This window comes from Polypterus senegalus, chromosome 17 (assembly GCF_016835505.1).
Source record: "Polypterus senegalus isolate Bchr_013 chromosome 17, ASM1683550v1, whole genome shotgun sequence".
NCBI classification, from domain to species: Eukaryota; Metazoa; Chordata; class Cladistia; order Polypteriformes; family Polypteridae; genus Polypterus; species Polypterus senegalus.
In genome coordinates, this window is record NC_053170.1 from 4,267,060 (window position 1) to 4,280,050 (window position 12,991).

The 12,991-nt window shown below is 44.4% G+C and overlaps 1 protein-coding gene across 12 annotated transcripts in view; it reads left to right on the forward strand.

The window, feature by feature from the left end:
- maptb (microtubule-associated protein tau b) overlaps positions 1-12,991 on the forward strand; it is a 115,775-nt gene that overhangs the window by 14,707 nt on the left and 88,077 nt on the right. The window contains exon 1 of one of the 12 annotated variants that reach the window (XM_039740261.1): positions 5,587-5,712. The exons of the other annotated variants lie outside the window; for them this stretch is intronic. The gene's annotated coding sequence lies outside the window, so the exon portion shown is untranslated. Of the gene's footprint in view, positions 1-5,586; positions 5,713-12,991 lie in introns of those variants that run through there. 12 annotated transcript variants of the gene reach the window in all.

Sequence of the window (12,991 nt, forward strand, 5' to 3'; positions counted from 1 at the left end):
GCAGATTTCCAAGACGCAAACCACTGTTAAGCAAAAGAACATTAGGGCTCGTCTCAATTTTGCTAAGAAACATTTCAATGATTGCCAAGACTTTTGGGAAAATACCTTGTGGACTGATGAGACAAAAGTTGAACTTTTGGAAGGCAAATGTCCCGTTACATCTGGCGTAAAAGGAACACAGCATTTCAGAAAAAGAACATCATACCAACAGTAAAATATGGTGGTGGTAGTGTGATGGTCTGGGGTTGTTTTGCTGCTTCAGGACCTGGAAGGCTTGCTGTGATAGAATGAACCATCAATTCTACTGTCTACCAAAAAATCCTGAAGGAGAATGTCCGGCCATCTGTTCGTCAACTCAAGCTGAAGCGATCTTGGGTGCTGCAACAGGACAATGACCCAAAACACACCAGCAAATCCACCTCAAAATGAAGACTTTGGAGTGGCCTAGTCAAAGTCCTGACCTGAATCCAATTGAGATGCTATGGCATGACCTTAAAAAGGCGGTTCATGCTAGAAAACCCTCAAATAAAGCTGAATTACAACAATTCTGCAAAGATGAGTGGGCCAAAATTCCTCCAGAGCGCTGTAAAAGACTCATTGCAAGTTATCGCAAACGCTTGATTGCAGTTATTGCTGCTAAGGGTGGCCCAACCAGTTATTAGGTTCAGGGGGCAATTACTTTTCACACAGGGCCATGTAGGTTTGGATTTTTTCTCCCTAAATAATAAAAAACATCATTTAAAAACTGCATTTTGTGTTTACTTTTGTTATATTTGACTAATGGTTAAATGTGTTTGATGATCAGAAACATTTTGTGTGAGAAACATGCAAAAGAATAAGAAATCAGGAAGGGGGCAAATAGTTTTTCACACCACTGTATATTAGAGCCTGGTGAGGATTTGTTCTTTTTTTGCCAATTATGCCCTGATACAATAAGAAGCCAGATAATGTAAACTGGGTGCACTTACTTTTGCACGAGACTGCATTTCCACAGTTGGCCTTCATTTTACATAATGAGCTCCCTGCACAAACATAAAGACACTTAGAGGAAATTTATACCAGCACCATTATTTCAAAAAGTGCCTGGCAACATAAAAGGGGAGCCGGATGGCCACTGATTTCAAACTCGGCTCCCACTGCCAGCTCTGAGTTGTTATAAAAGGAGCGAGGGCGGCACGATTGTGTGGCATTGGGCGCGCTCTTCACAAAGTCCCCTCTTAATATTCACAGACAAGGCTGCTCTGTGCCTCCCGCTGTCTTCTTTCTTTCCCTGTGGAATTCGTTTCTTTTGCCTTCTTGTCCATCCCACTGCCATCCTTGCCAGGCTGGCATTCTTTTGTGCTCCCTTAAAGGTCGTCTAATACTCAGCAGAATGTCTGTCTGTCTCTCTCATGCTCTCCTTTTTATGAATGACACAGTTCAGAGGACAGCTGGTTAATTTACTGCCTCATCTGCCATTTTGCTTTGGTGGGGTCTCTGCTCCAGTTGTTGGAGGTTTTCTATGTAAACACTAACTATGCCACTAACTAAGCTGGCATAAAACAAAAGCACAATTTCAAAATGGTGAATGGTAAACATACTCACTCACCCCTTCATTTCATTGTGTGAAGTTCTGCCTGCTTTTCACTGTGGCAGGAGTCTTGTCTTAATTTGACGTCACATTACACGACTTCTCATTGTCGGGTATGTCAGACTTGCCAACTGCTGTTGTTGATCTCGTCACCAGACCTCATTGGTTTACAAGCCTAAAAGTCGCTGGGCTTGTCACATTTAGTGACTGCATGCTGACCTTCCAGCACCGTCCTGCTCACCCCATCATGTTAGAGCCAATAGCGAGCTGCCTGACGAAGCTGCCAGTCTATGAAGTGTTAACTTGTATGAAGAGTTCAGATGCAGTTTTTTTTTTTAATTCTATCCATTCTGCTGTGGTACATAAAACACGAGCGTCTCTTCTGTCTGTGAGGTCCAAAACCCCCACATTTCTTATTCCTCGTCGCTGCACTGCAGGCGTTGAACTTTGAGATAAGCGCTCATTGGTTCTCATCTCACATAAACAAAGAGCCGAAAAGCAAACGCACGTGAGAGGCGAGTCACAGACTATTGGGTACATCGGACTACATGGCTGTCCTTTTATGGGATCACATCATATAGATCATATAAAATGCAGGGGAAAATCGATGGAAGAGTCGTCTAATATAACATGGCCTTTAGATCAAGTCCTACACAATCGCCCCCTGTGATGTTCATCACTGCAGAAAAAGTAGCAGACATTCTCCTGGGGTGTCCTGTCTTACTATGCCCTCTGTGAGATGAGGGGGAGCCAGCATGGTGGTGCAGCAGTTAGCATCCTGGGCTTGAATCCCATGTGTGGTTATGGAATTTGTACCTTCTCCTCCATGTCTTTCTCCAGTTTTTCAAAAAAATGCAAAAATTAGGATAACTGGCAATTTAAATTGAGTGTGCATCAATATGGCTGGGCATGAGTGGGCATTGTGATGGGTTGGTGCCCTCTTCAGGCTTGGTTTCTACATTGCTGCTTTTATGTTGCTGGAATTGGCTCCAGATATTTGTGACTATTTGCTATGGTACCATGCCTATCTATCTATCTATCTATCTATCTATCTATCTATCTATCTATCTATCTATCTATCTATCTATCTATCTATCTTTTATTTTTATTTTTAAAAAGATCTTTATTGTGAACATAAACAATTGAAAATATTAACAATACACACAGTCAAATAGCAAACAAGCCCAATTTTCAGAATATAACAAAAAGAGACAAATATATCAGACCACCACTACACCCCCTTTACACTCCTCCTACTCCGCACATTAATAAAAGCATGTTGTTGATGCCCACCACTTCCTTTTCATTCCCAGTTGAGCACCAGTTCACCCCCCTCCATAGCACACAGTACCTGACAGATAGTACATCATCCTATCTACAGTATCTATCTATCTATCTATCTATCTGTTATATAGTACCTTTCATATCTATCTATCTATCTATCTATCTATCTATCATATAGTGCCTTTTACTTCAATCTATCTATCTATCTATCTATCTATATAGTGCCTTTTACATCTATATATCTATCTATCTATCTATCTATCTATCTATCTATCTATCTATCTATCTATCTATCTATCTATCTATATAGTGCCTTTTACATCTATCTATCTATCTATCTATCTATATATCTGTCTTTAAGCATGTTATTTTTTATAGGGCCTTTCCTATTTGGTTATGTAGGTTGTTATTTGGATAGATAAATGTGAAAGGCACTATATATAATACATAGATAGACTTTATTTGTACTGAAGTGGAAATGAAAACTTTACAGAAGCTCAAGAATAAAGGCAATGTCAACTCAGTATTATCCAGTACCTTTCACATCTATTCATTGTAAAGTGTGTCTAATATCTAACATTTATATAGTGCCATTCCTAACTAAATCTGTATTTTATGTCGTGTCCCTGCTGTCATTCTGTCCTTTGCGTTTAGCACTATTAGAAAGTGTTCTGCCCCCTACATATTTGTCACATTCTCTGATGCTGCAGCCTTTAGCTAAATTCATTTCAATTTATTTTTCTTCATCCTCATCCTCAGTACCTCAGAATCCTTTTTTTTTTTTTTTTTTTTTTTTTTTTTTGCTTTGTCATTCTGGAGTGCTGAGTGTTTCTGGATGAGGGAGAACACAAAAGGCTGCCACACCACAAAATGTGACAAAGCTGAAGGGTCCGAGTGCTTGGTGACTCGTCTTTAGTCTCTCCATCTTTATCTAGCTCTTTTCACTCGTATTTGTCTATCATTCTGTCCGTTCTTCTGTCTCTCTAGTGCTCCTTTGACCTACTAAATGCTACTTGGAGATTTCTATCCAGACATTGCATCTGAAATGTTCGCTGTGCTCTGCGATTTTAAAGAGAAGGTTGTCCAACAAACTGAATAATTGGATCTGAAGGGCGTCATGTAAAGTAGCCATGAAGGGCCCTCTATAACAGACCACCCAGCACACGTCGACACTTGAGGGCTGGTAACGAGCAGCTCTTCCATCTCACTCAGCTTCGATGAGAAGGAGGACCCCCTGTTCCTTCTTTCCTCGTCCACACTCTTTGACCGCTTGTGAATGGCCGCCCTGTCACTTGCCCCCTGGCTGTCACTTCAGCAGCTGTGCAGTTCCCTGGGCTGGCGTCCAGCACAGAGGACATCACAAAGCCCATTGTCTCCTAGAAGCAGAATAAACAGACAAACGTTTAACTCTTCATGGTTCGCTCTTGAAAAGGACCCAGTGGAGTGAACCCCGATGGCCTGACTCTGGGGACCACTGAGCACCGTTAGGGTGGCACTCTTCTGCCTCACATGGGCTCAGGAGTATTTTTGTAATTATGTTTCTTCTCATATGCTGTCTCTATATAAGATACAGAAATATTGAGCAGATCATTTGTAAGAGGGTCCGGCCAGCACTCTTACAGGGGCTGCAGCACCATCTCTCCAAGTGCTGTCAAGAACCATGAGAAGATCCTTAGGCATGAGGAATGATGGCAGCTTCTGTGAAGAGTAGAGAAAGAGTGAGAATGGAGGGGATGGCGGCTAAAGTGAGCAGGCTGGTTAGGGGGAGACGTGAAGAACGAACAGCGAGCCCTCCAGCTCATCACATCAATCAGTGCCCACCTGTGATACTTGAAGATGGCGGCTTGCCATCTATACTTGGGCAATGAGGCGGTAGTGACTGTTCAGCTAACCACTGCGCCACTCACATCTTTTTTGCTTATATCTAAGTCCCGTCAAGTCCCGCACGTCTCCACGTCCCTCTCTTTTGCCTTCCGCCAGCTCCTGCCCAGACGGGGTGGGGTTTGGGGACACACGGGTGTAACATTACGGATTGTCCTTTTAAAAGTGCTGCATCACGCTGCTCCGTGAGGTGGGCGTTCAGAGTTTGATCCAGGAGTCTTGGGGGAGCCTCGTGTGGCTCAGAAGTTCTCATGGGAGGAGAAAAAAAAGTAAAGCGCCAATGGCGTTGTGATTCTTAGCCCCCTTGGGGTGATTTATAAAAAGCGACACGGAATGTTGACCTCGTTTTGTAACCGAGTTTAATTTAGTGTGAAGCGACACCAGCGACGTGCTTAAATGGGGACGGGGCGGCATTCGTTACGCAGCACATTCAATTAATGGTTTCCAAATTGGTGCCAGCTCCCGGGCTTGCCAACTGCGGTCCTGCCAACGTCACTCTTTTCGGAAAGAGTCGTCCTGCGTGGCGGGGGTGCACCTTGTCCCCACTGCCGATTGACAGTGGCAGCGTCCAGGTGGCCGGCATAAATAAAACAGACACCCGCACTTTGTGAGAGTGTAAAACACACTGCGATCAATCAGTCACTTGTTACATCCACCGAGGGAGTGTCGCGCTAAAATAAATATATGCTGTCCTGTCAAAGTCATTTATACGTACGAGGAAGGATGACAGGCCCCCCAACGCCCCCATATCTTCGCTTTGCCCCGCTGCTTGCCTAAGATAAGGCGACCGTTGACAGCTCAGCGGCTTTTTGAGGGCAACGATAACCGGTCACGTGACCCCTCTTCCTTCTCGCACTGTTGCATGGACGGTAACGCGATCGTCTTCTTTATCGGATCTTTTTCTCTCTTTTTTACGCTTCTTATTTTTCTTTCATCATAATTTAAAGTACTTGGTGACCGGAAGATCTCGTGCCAAGGTAGGAGTTCATCTTTTTACTTAGCGATGCCGATGCGAGGGCGCTTTCCCGATCGGCCGACAAAGTTTAATATTTTAGGGACATCGGCGTTGTTCCTCAGGCAACCAGAGGAGACTGCGATGACGGGTCACAGGCGGAGGAGGGACAGGAGTGCGCCCTATGGACGTTACTCCGACGTATTTGCGGCCGGCTCTTGCTGAAATGAGGAACATATAGAAGGAACGAGTTGGCACCTTGGCGCTCCCTTCAAGACATCCTCGTCCAAACGTCTGACAAACGCGATCAAAAATGGGAGCTGGCAGCTGCTTTATTCACACAGACGCCTAAATCAAACGTTTCGTTTTTAGGAGACCCCATGCATTTTGGTTATTTTTGTACTTGTGAGAGCTGGCACAGTGGTCAGTGCTGTTGTTTCACATGTCTAGTTCTTTAGGTGCCCGGTCACTGCCGGAGTGGGTTCTCAATACACACACCCAAAGTCGAGTGTATTAGAACACCTGAATGGCCTGCTGCAGGGTTGGCTGCTGCCTTTTGCATGTTGTTTCCTGGACAGGCCGCGTCCTCCTCAGCCTCAAGTTACATTAAGTGGGTTTGGGAATGTGGTTAGCTGCAGACGGGCACAGAGCTAATTATGTTATTTATGCCTGTCAGACTGGTCTGCTCTGTGCCAGCTCCTGTAGCTCTGCCAGGGCTATCTATTCTTTTCATGAGATACAGTGACAATTTCATCCTGCATTGGTTTGGGGAGGGGTAGGGGTGACTCCTTACATCAGGAGGTCATTTAGCCGAAGTAACAAAAGAGACACACTGGAGGGTATACTGTTGGTGAATTTTTGGGTGTTTCAGATGCCCCCTTTACCATTTTGGTCCAGAGGCGGGGCTGGTCCCCATCACTGATTGAGAGTGGCAGCATCCAGCACCCATTAGGTGACCTAGGCAGGTTCCATCATTCGAGGGACACTGTTTAGGTAGATAAAGGGGCACACACTCCAGACATCGAGGGATGCCGTTTAGGTAAGCTAAGGGGCACAGACACTGAACGTGACCCCATAGGACTCTATATGGGTTTTGACCTTTACTGGTTGCATCCAGGGGGCCGATGATAAATAAAACAGACACAAACTATTTTTGAGAGTGTAAAATCCCCTTAATTATTATGTCCGGGGGTACAGGAAACATATTCCGTATCCATTGCGGGTGGGTCACCAACAAATATACATTGGGCTTGAGGGCTACAGTGTTAAACTTGATTTAAGGTCACCAATGCCTTAGTGCCATGACGCCAACTTCAAGCCCTGGCCCAGCTGAGTCTGGCTACAATGTGTGTGGAGAGAGTTGGCACCTTCTTCCTTCTCCATGCAGGTTCTCATCAGCTCCATAGATTTGGCGCAGTGGCTGTCGGGGTCTTGCTCCAAACCGATTCATAATGAGAAGTCAGCTGTTTCTGTTGACGTTCTTATTGCTCAGGCCACCTTTTTATGCTTCATTTTCGGGGTCTCACTTGTTAAGATTCCCCACCCTTAACATGGATTCCCTGTTTTTAGTTGTTCCTGATATCTCTGCAAAAGTATGAAGGTCCAAGTCTTTAGAGTCCTGGTGCTTCCTGTTTGTGAGACGTGGACGCTACCCAGTGACTTGAGATGAAGACTGGACCCCTTTATGTGTGTCTCTTTGGAGGGTCCTTGGGTCCCGCTGGTTTGACTTTGTGTTGCTCACAGGGTCCTGAATGAGGCACATGACCTGCATTATGACGAAGTGTCAGTTACGGCATTGCGGCCATTTGGCACGATTACCCGAGGGTGATCCGGCTCATTGCTGAAGCCCCGAGCGGCGAGACCAGGCCAAGGGGACGCCCACCTAACACCTGGCTGAGGCAGATAGAGGGTTGTTTCCGGAGGGTGGCACTGGGACGTGTGTCTGCCTTGGGGGGTTGCCAACCAGGATCCCAAGCTATTTCATCATCTGGTGGGTGCGGCAACGCAACAAGACAGAAATGACAAAAGAACCAGGAAGTGTGCCCATCTAACTGGTTTCCATTGACACTTGTGTGTATTCATCTGGTTTAACAAAATATTTGGAAGGAAACTGAAGGGCAAAACTACAAATTATTTGGATGAAATCCTTGAGAAGAAAAAAAAAAACTTCAATAAAAGAATGAGCTGACATGACAGACAAACTGTAAAATGAAGTGACATCTGCTATTGGCAATGATTGGCATCTCATTACGCAGTCGGGTTGGAACAAAAACCTGCAGGCACTGCAGAGCCCTGCTTTAGCCCAACACGAGTCAATGGGCAGCCCTGGCGCTGCGCTGCTTGTGGCCATCTTAACATATGGGCCCTTAACGAGGGGCCCTGGCGGGGGGTCCCAGAAACATAGGGGCCCGTGATATTTCTGAAGCTTCTGTTTTGGGCCCCAGTGCACTACTTTGCCCAGGGGGCTATGATGCTGGTAAGACGGCCCTGTGCTGCCATCCCGGTCGTGGCAGGTTAGAGTTGGTGATAGACTCTTATGTTAGGCACTGTCTCTTGCGTTTCCATCCGTCTTCTTAAATCACTTATCCAGGTCAGGGTCACAGCACAGCTGCAGGCTATCCCAGCATTCATTGGGTGCAAGGTAGGAACAGCATCTGGATAGGACAAACACACGCAATGTTAATAATAACAATACATTTTAGTAATATAGTGGCTTTCCCATGTGCAAAGTACTTCATAGAAATATGAAATGAACAACAGGGCATATATAAAATATTAATAAACGGACAAGAGTCTGTGTGTATCTGTGTGTGTTGCCATGTCTCTGTCATTCCAACAGATGGCACATCAAGAACATTTGTAATAATAAAATGCATTGCCCCTACAACCCTCCTCAGGATTAAGCAGGCTTTGGAATTGTTACGGTATGGTGAAATGCATTGCACTTGTCATTCCAACAGATGGCGCATCACAAACATTAACACTGCTCTCAACTCTCCCTTGCTGCAGCTTGTGGATTGGGGCTTCGGCTAAACGTGGGTCGAGTTAAACGTTTGACTCCGCCCATAATCCACAGGTGTTACACCCCTTTCCACATGTTGGTAGTGACACGTATCACGATAAAGTGCATGTAAGGGGGATATGCCCAGTTACACTGTGGTTATGATTAGGGTTGTAGGAGGGTTAGAAGCATCAACCAATGCCATCTGTCAAGTAAACCAAGTTACATTAAAGTGCAATTTTTATGATTTGCGTGGAGCTCACATTATTTACATTTAGTGTGGAACTCAGCAGGACCCAAACATGTCATGTCTATGAATTACAGGGGCAGGTAATCATTTAACCTTGGCCAGGTTTAGGCACACCCCATTCCATATGCTGCAGTGAGGACCTTCTCACTGCTTTTACAAATCCCATACCAAATGGCATATAGCAGAGACATATGCTTTGCATTTGTCATTCCAACAGGTGGTATATCCCAAACATTTGTGGCAATAACATACATTGCATTTGTCATTCCAAAAGGTGGCGCATCACACTTTTTAACACTGCTTTCACAAGTACCATACTAAATGACATATAACAGAGGTATATGTATTGCACTTGTCATTCCAACAGATGGCGCATCACAAACATTAACACTGCTCTCAAACCTCCCTTGTTGCAGCTTGTGGAATGAGACTTCGGCTAAACGTGGGTCAAGTTAAACGTTTGACTCCGCCCATAATCCACAGGTGTTATAACCCTTTCCACATGTCGGAAGTGACAGGTTTCAGGCTAAAGTGCGTGTAAGGATGATATACCCAGTTACACTGTGGTTATGGTTAGGGAGGTGGGAGGGTTAGAAGAATCGAAAGATGCCATCTGTCGAGTCAACCAAGTTACATTAAAGTGCCATCAAAAACATTTGTGGTAACAATATGCATTACATTTGTCATTCTAACAGATGGTGCATCACAAATATTAACACTGCTTTTACAAATATACCAAATGACATAAAAGAGGTATATGTATTGCATTTGTCATTCCAACAGATGGTGCATAAAAACATTAACACTACTTCTAAAAACCCCATACGAAATGGCATATCACAGAGACATATGCATTGCTTTTTCCATTCCAACAGATGGTGCATTACAAACATTTGTAGTAATGTATTTAAATGCTACAAATGCTTGTGATGTGCCATATGTTGGAATGACATGTTTTTTTTATAACAATTTGCATTGCATTTGTTATTCCAACAGAGGGTGCACCACAAACATTTGTAGTAATATTGTGTGTTGCATTTATTATTCCAACAGATGGCATATCACAAACATTAACACTGCTTCCAATAATCCCATACCAAATGGCATATAACAGATGCATAGGCATTGCATTTTGCATTCCAACAGATGACACAGCACAACCATTTGTAGTAATAATATGCATTACATTTGTCATTCTAACAGATGGTGCATCACAAATATTAACACTGCTTTTACAAATATACCAAATGACATAAAAGAGGTATATGTATTGCATTTGTCATTCCAACAGATGGTGCATAAAAACATTAACACTACTTCTACAAACCCCATACGAAATGGCATATCACAGAGACATATGCATTGCTTTTTCCATTCCAACAGATGGTGCATTACAAACATTTGTAGTAATGTATTTAAATGCTACAAATGCTTGTGATGTGCCATATGTTGGAATGACAAACACAGTGCATTTTTTATAACAATTTGCATTGCATTTGTTATTCCAACAGAGGGTGCACCACAAACATTTGTAGTAATATTGTGTGTTGCATTTATTATTCCAACAGATGGCATATCACAAACATTAACACTGCTTCCAATAATCCCATACCAAATGGCATATAACAGATGCATAGGCATTGCATTTTGCATTCCAACAGATGACACATCACAAGCATTTGTAGTAATAATATGCATTTCATCTGTCATTCCAACAGACGGCTCATCACTAACATTTGTAGTTTAGTTTTATCACTACAAATGTTGGTGATGTGCCCTCTGTTGGAATGACAAATTCAGTGCATTTTATTACTACACGCATTACAAAACACACTCCAACAGGTGGTGTACTGCACACATTAATGCTGAGGTCAACGTGTGTAAGATGGGCAGGAGGTGGCTACTATGTGCATAAAACAATAAATAAGGGTAAACACAGGAAACACCGCGAGTGAGTAAGAGACAATGAACCAATGAAAAAACAATCCTACAAGAAAATCCTGAGCCATCGTGATACAAAGAGAAATCATCCTAAGCAGCTGGTCAGCTGAAAAAAGGCTCAACACGTCCGGTCAGTTCAGTGCCTTCCTGAACAAACGAGTTTATCAAAGAATGGAGGGTCATTTAGGGAGGTCATTCCAAAGTGTTATAAAGCTGGGGGCTCGGTCACCCACAGAGCGCGGGTCAGTTTGGGGCACAACAGAACGTCCTGGAATTGGTGGACCTTAGTGGATTTAGAGGAGCAGAGCAATGAGGAGGAGGAGGAGGTCACTGGCATAGGCGGGTGTGAGGCCATTTAAGGCTTTAAGGGTCAGTCATGGAATGTTGTAGTCAGTCGTAAAAGACACAGTGAGGGCACAGCAAGTTGGTGGTTATGTGCCCGCTATTGTGGGCTCTGGCGGCAGAGTTTTGAACCAACTGGAGCTTTGGTTAGAAGACACAGTTTAGGCCAGTTTAGCAATGCCAATCCACCTGACCTGGGATAGTACACTAGGTGATGCCCGCTTGTTTTGATGTGTTCACTTATCAGGAGTGTGCGCCCAGACTCACTTAGGCAGGGATGAGGCTTAATTGGCCCATCAGAGAGAACGTTTTTTAGGCTGTGAGCCGCCATTAACAGCATGAAGATTACAAACGGCATGGGACCCTTCTCTCCGCTTACCTCTTTTAAATTCGCTAAATGGCACCGTTGGCTCATCTGATTGAGCTCTGCTTGAAGAGATTGGAGTCGGGTTCAAAGAGGATTCACAACCAGGGTGACTGTAAGTCAGGAAGAAATAAATGAAAAGTCAAACAATGTCCGCCTGGCATAACAATCGGGTACATTTGGCTTCTTGGAGAGCCGGTTTGAAAGGGGAACATTTTTAACGTTTCTTGTTATCACACATTTACTGTATTTCATATTTTTATAACAATTGTATAGTAAAATCATATTCAGAAATTACAATAAGAATAGCATGTATTGACATGTACGGGTTATTATACATAACATTTAGTAATGACCCCCCCTTCAAGGGATGGAGAAGTGAAATTTGCCTCTTTACGCAGATTGCTGCCAAGTAACCCTTAGAAGGACATTTGTCACCTTCAGCAGCCACTTCCTCCTTGCCGTTCAGGTCCTCAGCTGTGCCACCGTCTCCCAGCTGCTTTGTCAAACCGTGCGCCACACTCCATGAGCCAACCCAAGTTCAGGGTCCACACATCAGGGCCGGTGGACTTTAGCAGACAAGAGACGCATACAAAGTGATGTGCCTGTGGGTCCAAAAACTCCATATGTGGACCTGCTTCTATGCCAGCTTCACCTCTGGCAGTCCACGTTAGGACCCACCACTGCCATGCCACTGTGCCATTTAATAATCTCAGGTGACTGAAGTTGCTTTGACGGACTCAAGTGATGAGAAGATTCCTGTGCTGCTGTTAGTTGCTGGATGTGGAGGGTCTAAGATGGCTAAGAGGAGTGCAAATTTCTTAAATCTTAAAATTTTACCAAAGAAGTACCCGATGGGGGTTTGGCTGTCTCTGAACGTGACAAGCAGCGGATCATCGCGAGACGGAGAACTTCAGAGTCATTGAAATCTCGAGGTACTGCTGCTGTGAGGTTGTTTTTTAGCATAACGGAAATGCTGAGGACACGTTTGGTCACTAAAGTGCCAATGATGCCATCCGTGACGACTAAAGGGACAAGGCAGGGTGAGGTGTTGGGGTCCCCTGGGTGGTCTCCATTCAATAGCAATGGAAGGAATGAACGCGGTCACTGAGTGATCATTTATCGATCACAGCTGGGTGGCTCTGACAGTTGTGGTCCGTGTCATGAATGCACACTTCCAGTCGCGTCGTTTATTTTATAACCTGGTGACAGGAGGGGGCGGGGCTTCCAGGGATGGACCAGAAGCGTCATCGTCATCGTCATCATCATCATCATCTGATGGGTCCTCAAACTCTCTACGGCAGGATGAGAAACTGAGGTCAGCAGCTGCGACTCACCGCCATTTGTCCCATAGTTTAAGTTGTGTGCTGAGCCTCCTACGCGCTCCCATAACACACGTGTGCATA